The sequence below is a fragment of the Octopus sinensis genome, unplaced genomic scaffold, assembly GCF_006345805.1.
Source record: "Octopus sinensis unplaced genomic scaffold, ASM634580v1 Contig01972, whole genome shotgun sequence".
NCBI classification, from domain to species: Eukaryota; Metazoa; Mollusca; class Cephalopoda; order Octopoda; family Octopodidae; genus Octopus; species Octopus sinensis.
Window position 1 is genome coordinate 5001 of NW_021825257.1, and position 8990 is coordinate 13990.

An 8990-nucleotide genomic window follows, 5' to 3' on the forward strand; every position below is an offset into this window, starting at 1 on the left:
GGCGTGAGGCTAAAAACAAAAGACACTACCTCAAGGAACCACGCTGTGGGACTGAACCCGGAACCATGTGGTTGGTAAGCAAGCTTCTTAGCCTCACAATCACGCCTGCGTCTATACAAAAGGATTAGAGCACATTCTAGAAAATTTTTTACGCCTACCAAATGGCAATTAACTGCCAGTAGATGTACAGGGAGCGGTTCAGAGTAAGAAATGTTTATATACCTATCGAAACAGAAAAAGGGAGGCCCGTATAATTGAAGATTAAGGGGTCGGAAGTGGTTACAATATATGCAAATAAACTGGGTGAGGCCTGTCTAAGTAATTAAGTCTATGAATGGGATTGGTGTATTGAGACTAAAGAAGAGTTAAGCTGGCGTTAAATACTCATATAAATTCTTATAAATTCAAGAATACAAAGAGCATTAAAAGACTTACTCTTTTACTTGTGTGTGTATATATATATATATATATATTATATATATACATACATATACATGGCCTGATCAATAAGTATCCGGACTATTGCCATAGTAACGAAGTTAAAGCATGCAGAGTAAAGCCGCGTGGTAAAGAGTTACCTTGAACTCTGCTGTGTATGCGCACTAAGATTTAATGCTCTAGCTTACTTGTGCTGTTTACAGCAGTGCTTGGAAGGAACGTGTGTATCGTGTGATTGTCGCATTGACCACGATAGAGAAAGTTGAGTAGAGAATCTGCATCAAATTTTGCCAAAAGCTTGGCGATACCTGATCAAAATGTTTTCATCGTTCTCGACACAATCGAAGAAATCTTGTGCAACTGAAACCCAAGTGTCTTTTGGCAACTGAAACCCAAGCAGTTTTGGCACAAACTTGGCAGATACACGTCTCATACCCAAATCTTCAGTGATAATGGACTGAACTGAACCGTAACTAATCTGCACATCCTCTGATAACTCACGGATGGTGATTCGACGATTTCCCCTAACAACTGCACGCACATCTACTGTGTTTTTTCTAGTTCTGCTGATTGCGGGCCTCCAAGAACGTTCGTCAATATCGAAATTTTTTCAGCCATCTTGGAAACGCCTGAACCTCTCGTACACTTGTGCGCAGCTCATACACTTGTGCGCAGCTCATATACTCCTCTCCATAAACTTACAGCAACTTTGCGCAGGCACCTGGGTAGGTATCGCCATAACGACTTTTTCTGTCATGGTAAATGCAACGATCACACGCTACACACCTTCCTTCGAAGCACTGCTGTAAACAGCGGAAGTGAAAGAACGTTAAAACTTAGTGTGCAAGCACAGCAGGGATCAAGATCAATCTTCGCCAAGCGGCTTCACTTTGATTGCTTTCAATTCGTTGCTATGGCAAAAGTCTGGATATTTATTGATCAGACCTCGTATATATGTGTATACTCTTTACTATTTTACTTGTTTCAGTCATGTGACTGTGGCCATGCTGGAGCACCGCCTTTAGTCGAGCAAATCGATCCTAGGACTTATTCTCTGGAAGCCTAGTACTTATTCTATCGGTTTCTTTTGCTGAACCGCTAAGTTACGGGGACGTAAACACACCAGAATCCGTTGTCAAGTGATGTTGGGGTAACAAAACACAGACACACAAACATATACACACACACACATATATACGACGGACTTCTTTCAGTTTCCGTCTACCAAATCCACTCACAAGGCTTTGGTCAACCCGAGGCTATAGTAGAAGACACTTGCCCAAAATGCCACGCAGTGGGACTGAACCCAGAGCCATGTGGTTCGTAAGCAAGCTACTTACCATACAGCCACGCCTGCGCCTATGTGAATAAATCGTAAATAAATCCATGTGACGGTGATGGCCATGGTGATGAAGATCGTGATGCTAGTGTGTAAAGTGTAGCTGCTATTTCTAGCAGAGCAACAATCCAGAGACAGAAAGAGAGAGACCTTGGTAGGTTTGTAAAGTGAAACGGTCGGACGATGTGTTCGGGGAAATGATATTGGAGGTTTGAGTTTTGGAGATGGAATGAGTGGTAAAGTAACTGTAGTAGTTATGTGAGTGGTGGTTCTGATGGTAGAAGGTAGTAGTGATAAGTGGAGGCGCAATGGCCCAGTGGTTAGGGCAGCGGACTCGCGGTCATAGGATCGCGGTTTCGATTCCCAGACCGGGCGTTGTGAGTGTTTATTGAGCGAAAACACCTAAAAGCTCCACGAGGCTCTGGCAGGGGATGGTGGTGATCCCTGCTGTACTCTTTCACCACAACTTTCTCTCACTCTTACTTCCTGTTTCTGTTGTATCTGTATTTCAAAGGGCCGGTCTTGTCACTCTCTGTGTCACGCTGAATATCCCCGAGAACTACGGTAAGGGTACACGTGTCTGTGGAGTGCTCAGCCACTTGCACGTTAATTTCACGAGCAGGCTGTTCCGTTGATTCGGATCAACCGGAACCCTCATCGTCGTAACCGACGGAGTGCTTCCAGTAGTGGTAAGGATACAGTAGTGGTAAGGATACAGTAGTGGTAAGGATACAGTAGTGGTAAGGATACAGTAGTGGTAAGGATACAGTAGCGGTAGTAGTAATGGTAGCAATTTGTTATCATTAATTATTACTCTACTAATTGACCACATCTGCAGTTGTTGATAACTACAATTTTTAATTTGCCGTTGAGAGAGTCCTTATCGGTATCGTTTCTGTTGTTGTTGTTGTTGTTGTTGCTGCTGTTGTTTTGGCAATCCTTGTCATTGTTATCATTGTTGTTGTTATTGTTGTTGTTGTTGTCTGTTGTTGCTTGCTGTCCCAATTTTTTTTTTTTTATTTATCTACACTCTTTTACTCTTTTGTTTGTTTCAGTCATCTGACTGTGGCCATGCTGGAGAACCGCCTGAGCAAATCGACCCTGGAACTTATTCTTTGTAAAGCCTAGTACTTATTCTATCGGTCTCTTTTGCCGACTTGCTAAGTTACGTGGATGTAAACTCACCAACACAGGTTGTCAAGCGATGGTGGGGGAAAACACACACACACACACACACACATGCATAAATACATACGTTAGCTACTACACGCATTTTTTTCTCTCCTTGTTTTTTTCTGTGTCCCTTTCTGTAGAAGAGCGTAGGCTCGAAAGGTAAAAGAATTTTTCTGTTCCTGAGCGCTCTACTAATACATTTGTTTGTTTGTACACCACCTGCCTTCGTCTTTTGTTTATTTTCGTAAACTTTTCCTTATATATATATATATATATAATATATATATATATATACGACGGGCTTCTTTCAGTTTCTGTCTACCAAATCCACTCACAAGCTTTTGGTCGGCCCGGGGCTATAGTAGAAGACATTTGCCCAAGGTGCGACACAGTGGGACTGAACCATGGAACCATGGGGTAGGGAATATATATATATATATATATATATATGTATATGTATATATAATTCAAATTACGATGAACGTAAACAAACAAACGAAGTTTGCTTTAGAAGGGTTGAGATGTCTTAGAAAGTTAAAGAAGTGATTTTAAATTCTCAAACGCATGATAACTCTAATAATATAATCTGAACAGTATAAGCTACCCCTATTTTGCAGAAAAAAGTGTTATGCTTCAAACATACAGTAGACAAAAGAAAAAGACAGGTAAAGGAGCAACAAGCAGGTGTATTAGTTTAACGCTTGTGAAGAACGGAAAAGCCTTTGATGTTTCAAGTCTACGCTCTTCGACAGAAAGGACTGAGGGGGTGGGGAATGGAGAAAGAAGAAAAAAAAAAGAAAGATGGAGCGAGAGAAAAAAATGTGTTGAGATTAACGGTTCCATATATATATGACCTGTTTCCAAAGTTTATATCAACAATATTCACTCAGAAGGCATCAATCGAGCCGAAGCAATACTAAAAGATATTTTCCTAAGGTGTTGAGTTGTGGGATCGAACCCGAAACTTTGTGGTTGCAAAGCGAGCTTCTTCTCCACATAGCCATGTCATTTATTCATTCATTTATTTCTTTATTTCTTTATTTATTTCTTTATTTATTTATTTATTTATTTATTCCGATATCGTTTCTGTCACCGCAATTATTGATATTGTTGTTCTCAACATGGCGTTCCTTTTGAAGTCGTCGTCGTCGTCGCCATTTTTGTTGTTGCTAATAGCGCTGTTGTTATTGTTGTTGTTGATGATAATGATGATGATGATGATGATGATGATGATGAGATGATGATGATGATGCTGCTGTTGCTTACCGTGAGGCATCTCCGATCAAACAGATCTGTCGTCAAAGACATCCTTCTCTTTTATTCAGGCACAGTGTAGCAAAGACTACGTTATCTAATAACGTCCTTCGTTTGCTTATTTAAACGAGGTAATGTGATTTTGAGAAAAATTTTACTATTATTTCTGGTATGCCTAGTGATCACACAGAGACTCCTACATTGTTGTGGTTGCTTCGCTCCTGAACAGAACAACTATGATGGAAATCATTCCAGTTAAGACCATCCAGGCTTATTTCCCCGTGCTGCGAACCCCAGAGTCATATCATTATATTCGCCTGGGTATGGACGCACATTTTATATTTTTAAAATGAATCAAAAAGTCGCCCTACGTCTAATCCGGCCGTATTACGGATAGGAAACCGAATGTTGTGGGACAGGGAGCCGGATAAACATAAAACTGCCAGACACAGCAACTGTTGTTAATAAAGTGTGGAGGCGCAATGGCCCAGTGGTTAGGGCAGCGGACTCGCGGTCGTAGGATCGCGGTTTCGATTCCCAGACCGGGCATTGTGAGTGTTTATTGAGCGAAAACACCTAAAGCTTCACGAGGCTCCGGCAGGGGATGGTGGTGAACCCTGCTGTACTCTTTCACCACAACTTTCTCTCACTCTTTCTTCCTGTTTCTGTTGTACCTGTATTTCAAAGGGCCAGCCTTGTCACACTCTGTGTCACGCTGAATCTCCTCGAGAACTACGTTAAGGGTACACGTGTCTGTGGAGTGCTCAGCCACTTGCACGTTAATTCCACGAGCAAGCTGTTCCGTTGATCGTATCAGCTGGGACCCTCATCGTCGTAACCAACGGAGTGCGCCTACTACTGTTAATAAAGTATTGAAAACAAGCCAAAATATTGTTATCCGTTTGCACAAACCTATAAAAAGTTTGTTTTCAAATTTTGGCACAAGGCCAGCGATTTCAAAGAAGGGGCTAATTCGGTTACATCGACCCCGCTGCTCACCTGGTACTTATTTTATTGACCCCGATTGGATGACAGGTAAAGTCGATCCCGATGGAATTTGAACTCAGAAAGTAAAGACGGATGAAATGTAATGTCACTAAGCATAGAAAATATTGCTTTCAATTTTTAACCCATATATGCCCATGAAAAATTTCACCGTATTTAGCTTAGACGTTATGGTAAGCTTTCACACTCCTATTTCTTTACTGCCCACAAGGGGCTACACACAGAGGGGACAAACAAGGACAGACAAAGGGATTAAGTCGATTACATCGACCCCAGTGTGTAACTGGTACTTAATTATCGACCCCGAAAGGATGAAAGGCAAAGTCGACCTCGGCGGAATTTGAACTCAGAACGTAACGGCAGACGAAATACCTATTTCTTTATTACCCACAAGGGGCTAAACACAGAGCGGACAAACAAGGACAGACATAGGTATTAAGTCGATTACATCGACCCCAGTGCGTAACTGGTACTTTATTTATCGACCCCGAAATAATGAAAGGCAAAGTTGACCTCGGCGGAATTTGAAGTCAGAACGTAACGGCAGACAAAATACCGCTAAGCATGGCCGTGTGGTAAAAACATTTCAGTCGTGACCATCCCCCGTCATTTACATTTTGCAACAAGAACAAGGAACCCAAAACCACATAATCCCTTATTTCATTTTCTGATAAAAAAAAAAAAAATAAAGAAAAGAAAACGGGGTACGCCATAACACAAGGGAGATTCGACTGATATGTCTAGCATAAACAGGCGACCACATAGCTGTCCTAACGGCGTGCCAGTTGATAGCGTTAGTGTTATCACGACTTCAATTTGATTATTAGGTTTTCTGGGGGGGGGGGAGTTGTTTTTGTTGTTGCTGATGTTGTTGCTAACGTTTAGTTCTACTGTTGATATTGTAGTATCAGCCACAGTAATTGTCATAGCAGTTGTTGCAACTGACATCGTCATTTCAATGCATCTAATTTTGCTGCTGTCGTCACTTCTATTATTGCAGCTGCACATCTCGCTGCTTCTGTCGTTATTTGTTTCTTTTTGTTTTTGTTGTTGTTTTTTCTTTTCTTTTTTTTTCTGCAACTTCTGCTATTCGAGTTGTTATTGTTGTTGTTGTTGTTGTTGTTGTTGTTGTTGCTGTTGCTGTACTTTTTTCTTGCTATTGTTGTTGTTGTTGGCGGCGGCGGTGGTGGTGGTGGTGTTGGTGGTGGTGTTGGTGTTGGTGGTGGTGGTGGTGGTGGTGGTGGTGGTTGGTGGGGTGGTTGGTGGTGTTGGTGGTGGTGTTGGTGTTGGTGGTGGTGGTGGTGGTGGTGGTGGTGGTGGTGGTGGTGGTGGGGTTGGGTTGTGGTGGTGGTGGTGGTGTTGGTGTGGGGTTGTGGTGGTGGTGGGGGTGGTGGTGGTGGTGGTGGTGGTGGTGTGGTGTGGTGGTGGTGGTGGTGGTGGTGGTTGGTGGGTTGGTGGGGTGTTGGTTGTTGTTGGTGGTGGTGGTGGTGGTGGTGGGGTGGTGGTGGTGGTTGGTGGTGGTGGTGTGGTGGTGGTGGGGGTGGTGGTGGTGGTCGTCGTCGTCGTGGTCGTGGTGGTGGTGGTGTCGCTGCAATAGTCATCATTGATGATGATGTCGTTCTTGCTGTTGTTCGTTTCTTTCCTTTGGCTATTGTCATCGTTGCATCTGTTTCAGTTGTTGCTGTTCTGGTTCTTCTTCTTCTTCTTCTTCTTCTTCTTCTTCTTCTTCTTCTTCTTCCTTTCTTCTTCCTTTCTTTTACTTCTTCTTCTTCTTCGTTGTCGGCGTCGTCGTCGTCTTGTACTATTTCACCTTCCCCTTCGTCGTCTTCTTTCTCTTCGCCGTCGTCATCCTCTTCTTCTTCTTCTTCTTCTTCTTCTTTTTCTTCTTCTTCTTCTTCTTCTTCTTCCTTTTCTTCTTCTTCTTCTTCTTCTTCTTCTTCTTCTTCTTCTTCGTTGTCGGCGTCGTCGTCTTATTTTCCTCTTCGTCGTCGTCGTCTTATACTTCTTCATCTTCCCCTTCATCGTCTTCTTTCTCTTCGCCGTCGTCATCTCTCTTCTTCTTCTTCTTCTTCTTCTTCTTCTTCTTCTTCTTCTTCTTCTTCTTCTTCTTCTCTTCTTCTTCTTCGTTGTCGGCGTCGTCGTCTTCTTTTGTTTTTGTTTTTTCTTTCTTTTTCTGCAACTTCCGCTATGGTGGTGGTGCTGTTATAGTTGTTGTTAAGGCGAGAAGCAGAATCGTTAGAACACCGGACAAAAGACTTTCTAGCATTTCGTCCGTCTTTACGTTCTGATTTCAAATTCACTATTATTGCTGCTGTTGTTCTAGTTGCTGTTGTCATCTTTACTACCACTGCTACTACTACTACTACGCTGAATTCCCCCAGCAGTTCTTGAAAATGAAGGGGTTCTACGAACCCCCAGGATCGGAAACACTGTCGTATATTACTCTTTACTCTTTTACTTGTTTCAGTCATTTGACTGCGGCCATGCTGCAGCACCGCCTTTAGTCGGCAAATCGACCCGGGATTATTTTTTGTAAGCTCAGTAGTACTATCTATCGGTCTCTTTTGCCGAACCGCTAAGTGACGGGAACGTAAACACACCAGCATCGGTTGTCAAGCAATGCTAGGGGGACAAACACAGACACACAAACATATACACACACACTTATATATATATACGACAGGCTTCTTTCAGTTTCCGTCTACCAAATCCCCTCACAAGGCTTTGGTCGGCCCGGGGCTATAGCAAAAGACACTTGCCCAAGGTGCCACGCAGTGGGACTGAACCCGGAACCATGTGGTTGGTAAACAAGCTACTTACCACACAGCCACTCCTGCGCCTATTAAACCATTTTTTTAACAAAATACACGCAGAATAACTTTAATCACAGGCCTACTCGTTACGGATTAACCTAGGGTTAAAACAATACCACTACTACCAATAAATGTACGAACCAGGAAGAGTATCAAAACGTATTCACTAGAAATAGCAGCTATGTATGCCTAAAATCTCACTGCATCGTCTTTAAAAGGTATTTTAATGTTTGTAATTCGTCTGGTTTCGTCTGTAAAGTGTTTGATCTTACATATTCAGAGATCTACAGGACTTGCATCAGCTGAGGGTAAGGGGAGATAAATACCAATAACGCTCGCAAAACTCGAAAAGCGCATTGGATTATGTGCTCTTAGATAGACTGTGTTGAAGAGACAATACAGGATGGCCACAGCTGGAACTCCTTTCATCTCTTTTATTTAAACCCCCCACACGAAATGTAAACTTTTTTTTTCTTCTTTCAAATTTGCTTCCATTTCTTGCCGAGTGTCTTCCCGACTCCTAGGGCAAAGAAACTCATAGTATACATTGGTAGGCCATTAAACCAAACTCAATAGTTCGTTCATTTAAAAAAAAAATTTTTTTTACTAAGTTAAATTAAAATACATGAGCAGCAACAGTTCTCACATCGACAATGCTCTTCTCAATACGTGTGATGTACCATTTAAGACAATCTTTTGCACTTCTTGCAGGGATGGTAAGCCAGGGATCATTCTCATATAATTTTCGGTTCCCTTCTTGGTCATTCCTAGTGCTCCTACGATCACTGGTATTGTAACCGCCTTGAGATGCCACATTTTCTCAATTATTATTATTATTACTATTATTATTATTATTATTATTATTATATTTTATTATTATTATTATTATTACTACTATTATTATTATTAATATTACTATTATTATTATATTATTATATATATATTATTATTATTATTATATTATTATT

General features: G+C 41.7%; 1 pseudogene; it reads right to left on the reverse strand.

Moving 5' to 3' along the window:
- LOC115227126 overlaps positions 1–6797 on the reverse strand; it is an 11170-nt pseudogene extending 4373 nt beyond the window's left edge.
- Positions 6798–8990: the final 2193 nt, after the last annotated feature.